This window comes from Heterocephalus glaber, unplaced genomic scaffold (assembly GCF_053883595.1).
Source record: "Heterocephalus glaber isolate CG9 unplaced genomic scaffold, H.glaber_assembly_v1.0 deba00001481, whole genome shotgun sequence".
Lineage (NCBI taxonomy): Eukaryota > Metazoa > Chordata > Mammalia > Rodentia > Bathyergidae > Heterocephalus > Heterocephalus glaber.
Window position 1 is genome coordinate 65,230,800 of NW_028258317.1, and position 12,226 is coordinate 65,243,025.

The 12,226-nt window shown below is 36.8% G+C and overlaps 1 pseudogene; it reads right to left on the reverse strand.

Annotated features, from left to right (window-relative positions):
- Window positions 1–9,187: 9,187 nt before the first annotated feature.
- Window positions 9,188–10,482, reverse strand: LOC147825996 (cyclin-dependent kinase 1 pseudogene; annotated as a pseudogene).
- Between the last annotated feature and the right edge of the window lie 1,744 nt (window positions 10,483–12,226).

The following is a 12,226-nucleotide window of genomic DNA, read 5'->3' on the forward strand; positions in this document are numbered from 1 at the left end:
AAAATACTAGTATCATAAAAAGAAATAAAAAATTAGCCATAATCCCACCACTCTGAAAGAATGCAATTAATATTTCAATACATTTTGTCCCAGTTTATGTTTGAGTATGGTGTCATGTATGCAATGCAGTCAAATTATTCTCTGTGTACAGATTTAGTTTTTATTTTTTCCTTTAGCTTTTTAATCTTGAATCTACCTTAAACCATTTAGCATTCTTCAAAAAAGTAGCTCTCTCCCTGGTACTGGAATTGAACCTGGGATCTCATACAAGGTAAGTACTTTGCTACTGAGTAATACCCTCAGACCTTTTTATTTTGGAACAAGTTCTTTCGGAATTGCTGAGGCTTGCCTGGACTTGTAATCCTCCTATCTCAGCCTCCTGAATAGGTGGGATTATAGGCATGTATCAGCATGCCTAGCTCAAAAGCATTATTTTTAATGGCCATTAATAATAAGTCATATTTTTACCTTTGAAATAATTTTATTACAAAACTGTGATGAGTAGTTTTGTCCATAAATACTTACCTAGATCCTGATTATTTCATTAAGATATATATTAGGAGTAAAATGAATGGTTATTAAAAATGGGAGCATGTTAGGGCCCGGGATTTAGCTCAGTGATTCCGCCACCTGCTTCACAAGTGCAGGGTCCTGAGTTCGATCTCCGGTATGAAAAAAAAAATCCATTCAAAAATGGGAGAATGTTAAAGGTGCTTTTAAGTATCAAATTTTTTTCCCATAAAGAGTGAATTATATTAGATTGCTGCTAAAGAAGAGTTCGAAAATGCTTATCTCACTCCACCTTTGTCATCATTGTATATTAATTGCTAGGATTGTTTTATATTTTGGCTTTTGCTAAAGGATGCTGTTCTGCAGTATACATCTTCCAGTTGGTTATTTCAGTCATAGGAAATTAATAGATTTTTTCCCATGCAATCTCTATTCTATAGCAATATTTTAGGTTTAGACACAATGAGCTTCACCCAGCTTTAAGTCAATTTAATGTTAGGTGAATAAACATACAAATGGAGAAGAAAACAGCATACATAACAGCAAAGAAGTTTTGTGACTTTCAGGCATAGGTTCAAATTTCCCAATTACTTTACATTTGATATATACAGTAAGACTGGTTTGTGAGCATAATTCATTCTGGAAACGTGTAATCTAAAGCACTTGTATATCAAAGTAAATTTCTGCATAAGAAGTAATGGAAACTCAAATAGTTTGTCCAACAACCCCAAAATACTTATATAATATAATTATAATACTGTAGTATAATATAAAATATAAAGAAAAATAAATAATAAATGAATAAATATAAAGAAAAATAGATTAACATGCACTTACCTTTGAAAACCTTCATGGCTGGTGTGAGAGAGAAAGGGGGGGTTATTGTGTAGGACGACTTTCACTATCACTGATGGAATCACTGCTATCTACTGCTTAATGGAATCCTTTTCTTTTTGTGCAACTTTAACAAAGAACCTATGCAATGGCACTTGCTTGTGCCTCCTTTTAAGGATTTTGCAAAAATATGATATTGCATTGTCATTAAACAGATTCATTGCTTGCAGTGCTACAGCCTTATTTGGGTGGTGCTTCGCTACAAAATTTTGCACTGTTTCCCACATTTTACACATCTCCCTAGTATTACTTAAAGTGAGGGATTCTTCTGCCTTTTTCTCCTCCTTCTCTGTAGCTGAGATCTTCTCCATCACCTCTTGCTGTTGGGAGACGATTATCCACAATCCTGTAGTAAGAAAACCACTGGCTTAGTTGTGATCATGTGACATTCAGCATCTTGTAGTACTCATATTGCAAGACATTGCTTGTTTATGAAGTTAATTTTTTTTTTTTTTTGGTACTGGGGATCAAACTCAGGACCTTGTGCTTGTGAGGCAGGTGGCGGCACCGCTAAGCTAAATCTAACTTTCATTCCTGAAGAGTATTTTCACTGAATACAGGATTCTGGTTTCAGAGCTATTTTATTTCTACATGTAAAAAACGTGCTGCTTCCTTCTAGTCTTCAAGGTTTCAGATGAGGAATCAACCATCTTTGAATTGTTTTCCCTTTAGTAGTAAAGAATCTTTTCTCTAGATGTTTTGAATATTTTGTCATTAGTTTTCAGAAGTTTGACTGTGATTTGTCTTGATGTAGATTTTTAAAAAATTATCTTGTTTGGATTTCATTTACTCTTTTTAGTCTGTAAGTTTGTCTTTCTTTTCTTTCTTCCTTTCTTCCTTTCTTTCTTTCTTTCTTCCCCAAATTTGGGATATTTTCAGCTATTATATCCATATATGGCCAGCCTTGAATCTTCTGTATTCTCAGAAGTGGAAATCCACTGGCTTGATATTTTTTTTTATGCCTTCTTGAACGATAGTAGTTATCCTTGACCTAATATTTTCTAACATAGTATATGTAAAGAAAAGCTCTTTTACTTCTTATTTGGGAGCTGATTGAGCCCATTTCTTGCTGAAATGTAGGTAGATGTACTTAGTTTCTAGCATAAAGTTGAGTATTTAATATATACATCCTGTATTTCCTTATCAAAAATAAGCATTTACCAAGTTGGTTCTTATAGCTAAACCATGCTATTATCACCTTTTAGCCCCAGGTCTGATTCTTTGGGAATCTAAATTAATTCAGTATATTTTCATCTGCTAAAATATAATGTTGAAAGACTTTTTTAGTCTCTTCTTCTGATAGCATAAAACTGTGGAATCATACTACACATACATATAATCAACTTCTAATCCTCGTATACTCCTTATATCCTCTTTCCTCTTTCTGGTAATTGATGCATACAGAAAGACATTAAGGAATCATATACAGAGAAGTGTGCTGTTGCCTTCCACTCAACTGAAAAATAGTCCTATTTTTCTGAGCATATATAAGCATGTTTCTCTGAACCAAAGGAGCAGAGTGTAGGTGAACATGTCTGTAATCCCAACACTCTGGGAGGCTGAGGTAATAGGATTGCAAAACTCTAACCTTCATGTCAGCATCTTCACTTTTAGAGTGATGCAAGGATCAGTGATTGCCTACTCTGCCAAATTTGGTTTCATTGGTTTAATAGTTAAACTCATATATTCTCTCTCTCTCTCTGTTTCACTGTGGGGGTGGGATTTTATTTACATTTTTTATTAGCATATGTTTGCAATATGTAATAAATACATTCATCCTGGGGAACTGGTACATGTACATATCACATCTTGATCCTTTTTATTTTCTTGAGGTTCTGACAATAGTTGGTCAGTTTTTGTGTTGCTGTGTTTTGTGTGTCTTTATAGGTTTTCTAGGAGAAGGGAGCAACAGCCAGACAGATGCCATTTAAAACTAGAATCTCACAGCCTAAGTTAGTCTCAAGAGAAATTTAAAATTAAGCCTCAGTAAAAGTGAGTTTTTAAAGGTTGAATTAAAGAATTAAGTTGCTAAAATTATATCTTTATTTAAAAATCAGTGACACACAAAGATGATTTTATTGTTTGAGTTTTAAATATTTTCAGATCTGTGAACCAAGCTCCTCTTGATGCTTGAGTAGGTGCCATATGCTGATTTGTAACTAAGCCAGTTTTTACATTTGGACCCAAAAGTAATGTTTAATTCTGATAGATGAAACAATGCGTATTTTTATAAGTAATGAAGCATTTGTAGATTTTTAATACTTAACTAAAACTTACGTGTACATCTTAGTAGTAACTTAGAGTTATTCAAAATAATTGTTTATAGCCCATTCTAACTGTATCAGTTTGTTGTTGTAGTTAAAAAAAAATCGCAGCTTAAAATCTTAGAACAGCAACCAGAAGCTTAGAATTTAGTCTAAAAGTCACGTGTGAGGTTTCTTCTGATTTGGACGCGCTTGGCAAGGCCCAGTTCTGTGTCTGGTCAGCTGTGAATTAACTAGATGATTCTGTGGATCTTAGCTGAGCTTCCTGGTAGGTATGGGGCCTTGCCTGGGACATTGGTTGGACTGACCTCTTGTCCCTGTGTCCCGTACGGCAGCAGGCTAGACCAGGCAGGTTCTTGTGAAGGCTGCAGTAGGGGAGAGGTGGGCAGAGAGCACACAGGAGAGTACCAGTGAGCACTGAAAGTACACCATGCCTCTTCAGTCCTAAGACTGGAACTAGAAAATGTTACTTTCTTCGGATTTTCTTGGCCAAGAAAGTCCTAAAGGTTAATGACATATACTCCACCTCTTGTGAGAAGGACGACAAACAAAGTAACTTTCTAAGGTTGAAGATACAAGGAGGGGTGAACAGTTAATGACCAGTTTAGCAGTCACTCTACTCTTTTCAGAAAGGCTGGAAGTGGGACTTAGGACCCTGGTTGTCATCTCCCTCCTTTACTGAAGAATGAACCCAGGGCCTTTGTAATGTCTCTAGCCTCTTTAAAACATTTTTAATTTTAAGACAGGGTCTTACTAAATTACCCAATCTGGGCTCGAGTTTGCAATCCTACTATCTCAGCCTCACAGAGTGCTGGGATTTCAGGTGTGCAGCACCATGCCTGGTTTAAGACCCTGTTTTATTCCTCCTGACTAAGTTTCTTTTTATTGCACGAGTTGGTCTTCCTATTTACACATACCATGAGTCTGGGTATTTATAAGGAAAAAGATTTGTGCTTTCAGGTATGTCTTGGCCCTTAAGTGCTGATCTATATAGCTGTGTAAGTTGTTAAGTTCACATCCTTTTTTCTATTGAGTACTTAGTAGTTCTTTAGAAAGTCAGATTTAGAGAAATGGATTTGAAAAAAACACATGCAATTGGAAGTGTCTGGTACTTTCCAGATGCTGTCATTATAGAGAATGCTTTTGAAGATACGGAAAGACTTTTTACATTGGTTTACTAGTCTACTTCTTTTGTTGATAAACCTCAGGTAACCAGAGCGATAATACCAGAATTAAGTCATTATAGTTATGAGGGTATTCACTTCACACCCTATACACTGCAAATGTTATCAGGGTTTCTGTTTGGAAATCAAGTTACAGTGCAGCATTATAAAACTTCAGAGTGTGTTTTTCCCACACTGACATTTTTGAAATAGCCCACTCCTTGTCCTCATCTTTGTGGACCTGGAAATAGACGAGAAAGACAAAATTGTCGTTGAGTTGTGGCAGCTTCAAGCTGCCCTGTTTGTTTGTCCCCGAATCTCTCCATGCCAGTCCCAAAGTACCTGCTTGCCAAAATTAGTTTTGGAAAAAAAACCCCATATTTCATATATGGCATATGTTTGAAATTAGCAGGAAATACAGCCAAGATTTAGAAATTAACAAGGAAAAAGTTATTTCTGAAAATATGTGAGAGCCAAAGAAGAGTGTTAATAAATGTATTATTTAGTAAATTATTTAATAAATGTATTATTTAGTAAATTAAATTTTAAAAATCTCAGAAGGAGCAGCACAACATTTCTTTCATGAATATGTGTAAATAATTCTTGTTTAAAAACCTTTTGTTACAAATTAAATGAATAATTTAAATGTACTAGGTATAGATTAATCTGATAATCAGTAAATTGTATTCTGTGGTTATTTTTTTGAGATTAAGTCATGCCCTTCTGTATTTTCCATATGCGAAAACTGATTAACTATTGATCTGAGACCTTTAAGAAAGACGACGTAATTGAAGGGACCCAGAACAAGAATCAAGTCTTCCATTTCTTGTGGTTTTTTTGGTACTGAGGATCGAACTCGGGACCTTGTGTTTGCAAGGAAGGCAGCAGAACCACTGAGCTGGCCCTCACGCCTTCCATTTCTAATATGTGGCACTGCTTAGACCTGACTTCTTTATGAGTAATCTGTCATTTCTACATTAAATGTAGAATTGTCTTCTGTAGCAACTTATTTCTTTTAATTTAACTCAAGGTAGAGAACATTCACTAGGATGCTCTATCCAAGGCAGTGAATGCTAAGTAGGGATACAAGAGATTTGCAAACTGGTCTCTGACCACAAGAGACTTAAAATCTAATTGAGGAGAACAGGGTTTCTTAAGTGGAAGGTATTGCTCTTGCCAGGGCCCCATGCATATGAATGTGTGTTGTTTTAGAATTCTAGAACAGCATTAAAGAAGGCAGGACTGGGTTAGGAATCTCTGAGTTTGTTGATTTCATGATTCCTTTCTGAGCTCATGGAAATTAGGCCATATGTGTTTTCAGCTAAGCTCAAAATTACACATTTTGAATAGGCTTTGATAAACTAGAAGATAATGTGTCCTGTTATTGCAGTGTTTTGCATTGTCTTTCTCCTTTGTCTCTTTTTCCATCATGACAAGATGGAAGAGGTATCAAAGAGGTATTAGCTTGGCCCTATTGCCTCTGCCCCTAAAATAAAGATGTTTATTTTGGGAGGCTGCCTCTTATTTCTTTTTTGTGAATTCTAAATATCCTGAATTGTTGAGATGGATTCCAGCAGCAACAAATCAGACTAATGACTAGAATTATGTAGGTTGTAAATGTCTACTAGAGGAGAGGTGAGCTGGTCCAGCTACAAGTGCAGGGTCTCACCAGGTAGCTTGTTTATAGGCAAGAAAATTTTAGATGCTAAAAACTAACTATAACACATCCTTATGGTGGAATACAGTGAAGAAGAAATACTAAATATGATGCTTCCCACTCTGGAAAGGAATCTTGTAGATCATTTTTTTCTTTTTCTTGATGACACCATCAGCAAGAAGCAGTGAGTGGGATTTGTAAACTGGATCAACTAGTTAACCATTATTTGACATTTATCAGGCTCTTTAACTCTGAAATTTCTTTTAACTATAAAATGAAGCTAATTACCAATACCTTTCAAAATTTATCTGAGAAAGAAATGAGAAAATACATTGAAAAGTGCCCTTAAACATAAAGTAGTATAGATATGCAATTGCTTTTATAGTTCAAGTATAAGCTAGATAAATTTGCAAAAAGTAGAATAGCTCAAAGGCCAATGGCTAGACTTAACCAATATTTCCTTTGAAATGGCTACCACTGCACTTTGTGCTCATAAATTCACATTCTCAAAGAGCATTCTATCTCATAGGAAAATTAATAGAGTAATACTAATAGCTGAAACCCCAGATGGAAAATGACAGATGACATGAGGAAATTATTAGCAATGATTTAGGGAATCGAGGGGTCAATTTTTGTTAAGGGAATTTGGAAAAGTTTGTGAGGCAAGACCTTGTCAGGCAGTTTATTACGGGCCCCAAAGATTTCAGCAGGTGAAGGTAGCAAGGGGAAGTAGGCGAACATTGTAGGCATAGGGTGGACGGGAATGGCGACAAGTGGGGGAAGGTGGTAAGTGCAGGCTTTTAAAAATCAAAACGAGAGCGATAGTTTATTATGACAGCAGTCTTGGTATCCCTCCTTTGGGAGATACAGGCATGGGGCTTAGGTAGGGTTGAAGGGAAGAAAAAGATATAAGAAGCAAAACTGTGATAAGATGTGAGAGAAAGGCTGTCCAAGAGCATGGATAAGGGGGTGTCACAACATACAACAACTCAGAGAAGCTTTAGGGAAACAAAGCTGAGTCCGCTCCTTGGCCTGTCAGGGAACATGAACCAGTGAAGAAATTCACTGAGTGGACCTAGAGAGGGGAACATGTTATAAAGGGGATCAAAGATGGTTGTGAGGATTAAAATTGAAAGCTAGCATTTTGGATAGAATAGTCTTTAGTCAGTGCATGGTTGATTAACATAAATTCTGTGATTCATTGGTCAGAAAAGAGTCTTTAATTAGTCTAGAAGGTTTTTGTATTCCATAGTCAGTCAGAGTTTGTGGCCATTTATCAGCTTCAGTGCCTTGGAAGAAGTTGTGAGGAAATAGGACATCCAATTTTGGTATTTACTAGGTAAGTGTCATTGCAAAAAGAAGATTCCGTTTTACTTGAGTTAGCCAGAGAAAAGATGAATGAGGTAACTTGGTATCGACAGGAATATGACTTTGGCTTCTCCTTTGATTTCTCTCACCTCATGATATATATTTTTGATTTTAAGACATTATCTTACAGATGACCATTGTTAAATTCTGTGCTTCCTGAATTATTTTTTAAAATACCTTTCTTGAAATATAACTCACATGCTATATAATTCATTGAAAGTATATAATTCAATAGGTTTTAGTATATTCATTGATATGTAAAACTATTACCAGTTAATTTTAGAATATTTTTATCATCTGAAAAACTGTTGCCCTTAGCTATCATTCTCCTATCTTACCATCCCCTGTAATTACAAAGTGTTTAGTATATCCGTTAATATGTGAAACCATCACTAGTCAAGTTTAAATCTTTTTCATCACCTCAAAAACTTTATTTCCTTTAGCTATCATCCTCTTATCTCACTGCCCTTTCCCCTAGCCCTATGAAATCACCGACCTACTTTCTACATATAGCTGTCTCTGTTCTAGACTTTCATAAAAATGGAATTATATCTGTTATTTTGTGACTGGTTTCTTTCAATCATTATGCTTTCAAGGTTCATTGGTACTTTACATGGCTGAATAGTACTCATTGTGTGGATAACTGCATTTTGTTTATCCATTTATCAGTTGATGGGTATTTATATTATTTTCATCTTTTGGTCATTATGAATAATGCTGCTATAAAGCTCATATAGAGTTTCATGTGTGAATATATGTTTTTACTTGTCTTGGCTATAGATGTAGTTGTGCTAGGTCATCTGTTATAACTGTTTGACTGAGTACTTAAAAAATTTTTTTCCAGAATGATCACACCATTTTACATTCCCAGTAGTGTATGAGACTTCCAATCCTCCACATTCCTGGCCATTACTTTTTATTATCTGACTTTTTAAAATATTAGATTTATTGTTTTATTATGATAAATAGTTGTCACAGGGAGATCTGCATACATTTTCTGAATTGTTGTATTTAAATGTATATAGAACAATGTTTACATTTTAAGTTACATTTTTGAAATTAGAAGATGAAGTACAGTTTAATTTTTACAATCAAGATAAGAAAAGTTTAGAAGACAGAAAAACAGTCAACAATAAAAATACTCTTTGTTCTTTTGTTTTTTGGTACCGGGGATTGAACTCACAACGTTCGGTTTCAAGGCAGGCATGGTGCCCCTGAACTAAATCCTTGGCCCTACTCTTCATTCTTAATACAGCATGTGGAAACTTTTTTCAGAAAGCTGTATCTTCTTTTTTTTTTTTTTTTTGGTACGGGGGATTGAACTCGGGTCCTTACGCTTGCGAGGCAGGCGCCGGAACCACTGAGCTAAATCCCCAGCCCAACTGTATCTTCTTAACTGATTGTTCATCATCAAAATATGGATGATTCAGTGTCAATTTTCTAGAAATTCATTTGGAAGGATCCTAGACTAACATTTTCCAGAGCAAATCCAAGCCATTTTCATCCAAATTTTTGACATGGAATGTTAAGCTTCCTGGTTTCCATTTGGAAAATGTATTCTTATAGTCCTGTAAGATTCCACTTCTGGCTGCACTTCACTGTTGGAAGTGCCCAAAGCTCTGAAAATCCCCAAGTGTGTCAACTTCTGAATCTTCATGGAAAAGTGATTTATTAGTTGCCAGTTCTTGCAAGCACGGTGATTAATGTCAGCTCCATTAGACCCCAGCAATGCTTCTGCAGCTCTATATCAGTGAGCTGCTCTGGGTCCATATATCCTAAAAGGTATCCCAAAATCTCTGGCTAGGCCAGAGTCAGATAGTTTAATTGCTCCTTTCTTATCAGTCAATAGATTTTAAGGTTTTAGGTTTTTGTGAAGAACACTTCTAGCGTGACAAACAAGACCCTTTGAAGGGTTTGGTACAAAAGCTTTCTCTCTCCTAGTACTGGTGATTGACCTCTGGGCCTTTGCACTGAGCTGCCTCCCCAGCCCTTTCTCACAGTTTTACCTTGAAATAGGGTCTCACGTAGTTGCCAAGGCTAGGCTCAAATTTGCAGTTTTCCTGCCTTAGCTTCCTAGATTGCTGGGATTATAGGGATGCTCCTTCAGGCCTGGCTACAAATAACTCTTAAGAATCCATGAATTTCCAAAAAAGAATAAAGTCAAAGTATTTCTTTTTAAAAAATCATCCTTTTTGTTAGTACATGTTGATGACACATAATGAAAACATACATACCACATCTTAATCCTTTTTATTTCCTTTTCACCGTCCCTGCATCCCTTCTCCCTCCATCTGTGGATCCTCTTCCTGTCTCCGAAAGGTCTACTTCCCTGTTTCCTCTCATCTATCTGTTATTTCGCTCTTAGAATCCAAGTACTTCTTGAGATTCATGGGAAGAAATTCAAAGATGAGATATAACCTGGTAGCACATTTTGAAGACTTACTACATTTGGATGATGAAGTCTTTTGATAGCGAAATTTCTCAAATTGCAATAATAGGAACCAAACCCTTCCTCTTCACTTTCTAGTCTGATTTTCTTCATCGTGACCACTTGACCTGTAGTTTTGTATTTACTTTTACACACGACTTCCTAAGTAGCTTCTCCAGTTTTCTCCATTTTGCTACAGTCTTCAGGAGTTGCTCAAGGGCTGTTAGATCCTGGCTTATTGTTTTGTGGTGGCCACAGCGGCAGCTGCTAAGTCTGAGTCTGTTACATTTTCTGACGTTTTGACTCTGCCATTTAGTGGAAGTGAAATGGCATGTCATTGTGGTTTTGACTTGCAGGTTTTTTTCATTAAGTTTATTGGTACATTTTAGGTATGAAATACAGTTAAATTCATCATTGGGAATTGTACCTTTACATAATGCATCTTGGTTCTTATTTTTTCCCCATTCCCCTGCCCTCCCTCCACCCCCTCCACCCTTCCCTATTTACAAAGACTTTGTTTCCATTTGTTTCCTTTTCTTATATTTTTTCTTTTCCCTTCTTTCCTTTCCCCTACCCCTTGTGCTTCCTCCACTCCTTCAGAGCTTTTCTTCCTATTTCACAATTATCAATTATACATTTTGAACCTTATTTACACTTTTAGTTTCTCACACCAGAGAAACTATTCGGTATTTACACATGTGTGTCCTATTTATTTCACTTAAGAGTATGGCCTCAATGTGCATCCATTTAGCTATAAATGTCTCTAGTTTCTCATTCTTTATGGCTGAGTAGTACTCCATTTTATAAATAACCCACGTCTTTATCCAGTTTCCAGATGATGGGCACTTGGGCTGTTTCCAAGCTTTAGCTATTACAAACTGTGTCACTGTAAACATGGGTGCACATATATCACTGTGGTATGATTCTTTTAATTCTTTTGGGAGGAGCAGAAGAATAGCTGGGTCAAATGGGACTTCTAATCCAAGTTGTTTGAGTTATCTCCATGTTGATTTCCACAGTGGTTGCACCAGTCTGCACTCCCACCTACAATGGAGAAGGGTTCCTTTTTCCCCACACCCCTGCCAGCATTTGTTATTGGTTGATTTCATGATAGCAGCCATTCTTTCTGGGGTGAGGTGGAATCTCAGCGTTGTTTTCATCTGCATCTCTCAAATGACCAGTGATGTTGAACATTTTTTCATGTGTTTATTTGGTGTTTTTACTTCTTTGAGAAATGTCTGTTCATTTCAGATGCCCATTTTTGAATTGGGTCTTTGAATTTGGGAGGTGTGACTTTTTTCAGGTTTTTTTTTTTTTTTTTTTTTTTTTTTTTTTACATAGTCAAGCTCTTTCCTTGGGAAGCAGCTTTATTTACAAAACAAGTCTAAAATAAGAACATGAAATGACAAGCCCTTGAGAGCTGCAGAAGAGCTCACTCTTGAGGAATCATGTAAGAAGCCCAGGCATCCAGATAAAGGGCTTAAAAGAAGGCCAGCTGTGTGTGAGGGACCTAAAACTTGAACTTCTTGTATTTCTTGTTGCCCCCTCGGCTGTCCTGGGGCAGAGCTTTCCATTTCTTTTGCTTCTGTTTGGCAGCATGCTCGGCCACCACGTCACTGAAGTCTTCCTTCTCCACTTGTGCTTGCTGCTCCTGCACATGCTCCTCATACTTCTGGGTCATGGCCATTGGATCTAACTCCAACTCCTCGGGAGCCAGGGCCACTTCCACACCTTGCAGCTCTGGGGCTGGACCTTTCCAGCTCATAACCATGGACATGTCATAAATGTGGGTCGATCCCATCATGGCTCCCCCAACGGTGACTGTTCTGTTCTCCGGCAATACAGTGAACAACTGAGGTGCCTCACTTCCATCCATCGCCTCCTCTATCTTCTTCTTTCTCAACTCAATGAGTTCAGGGGTCTCCATTCCAGCCGGCACTGA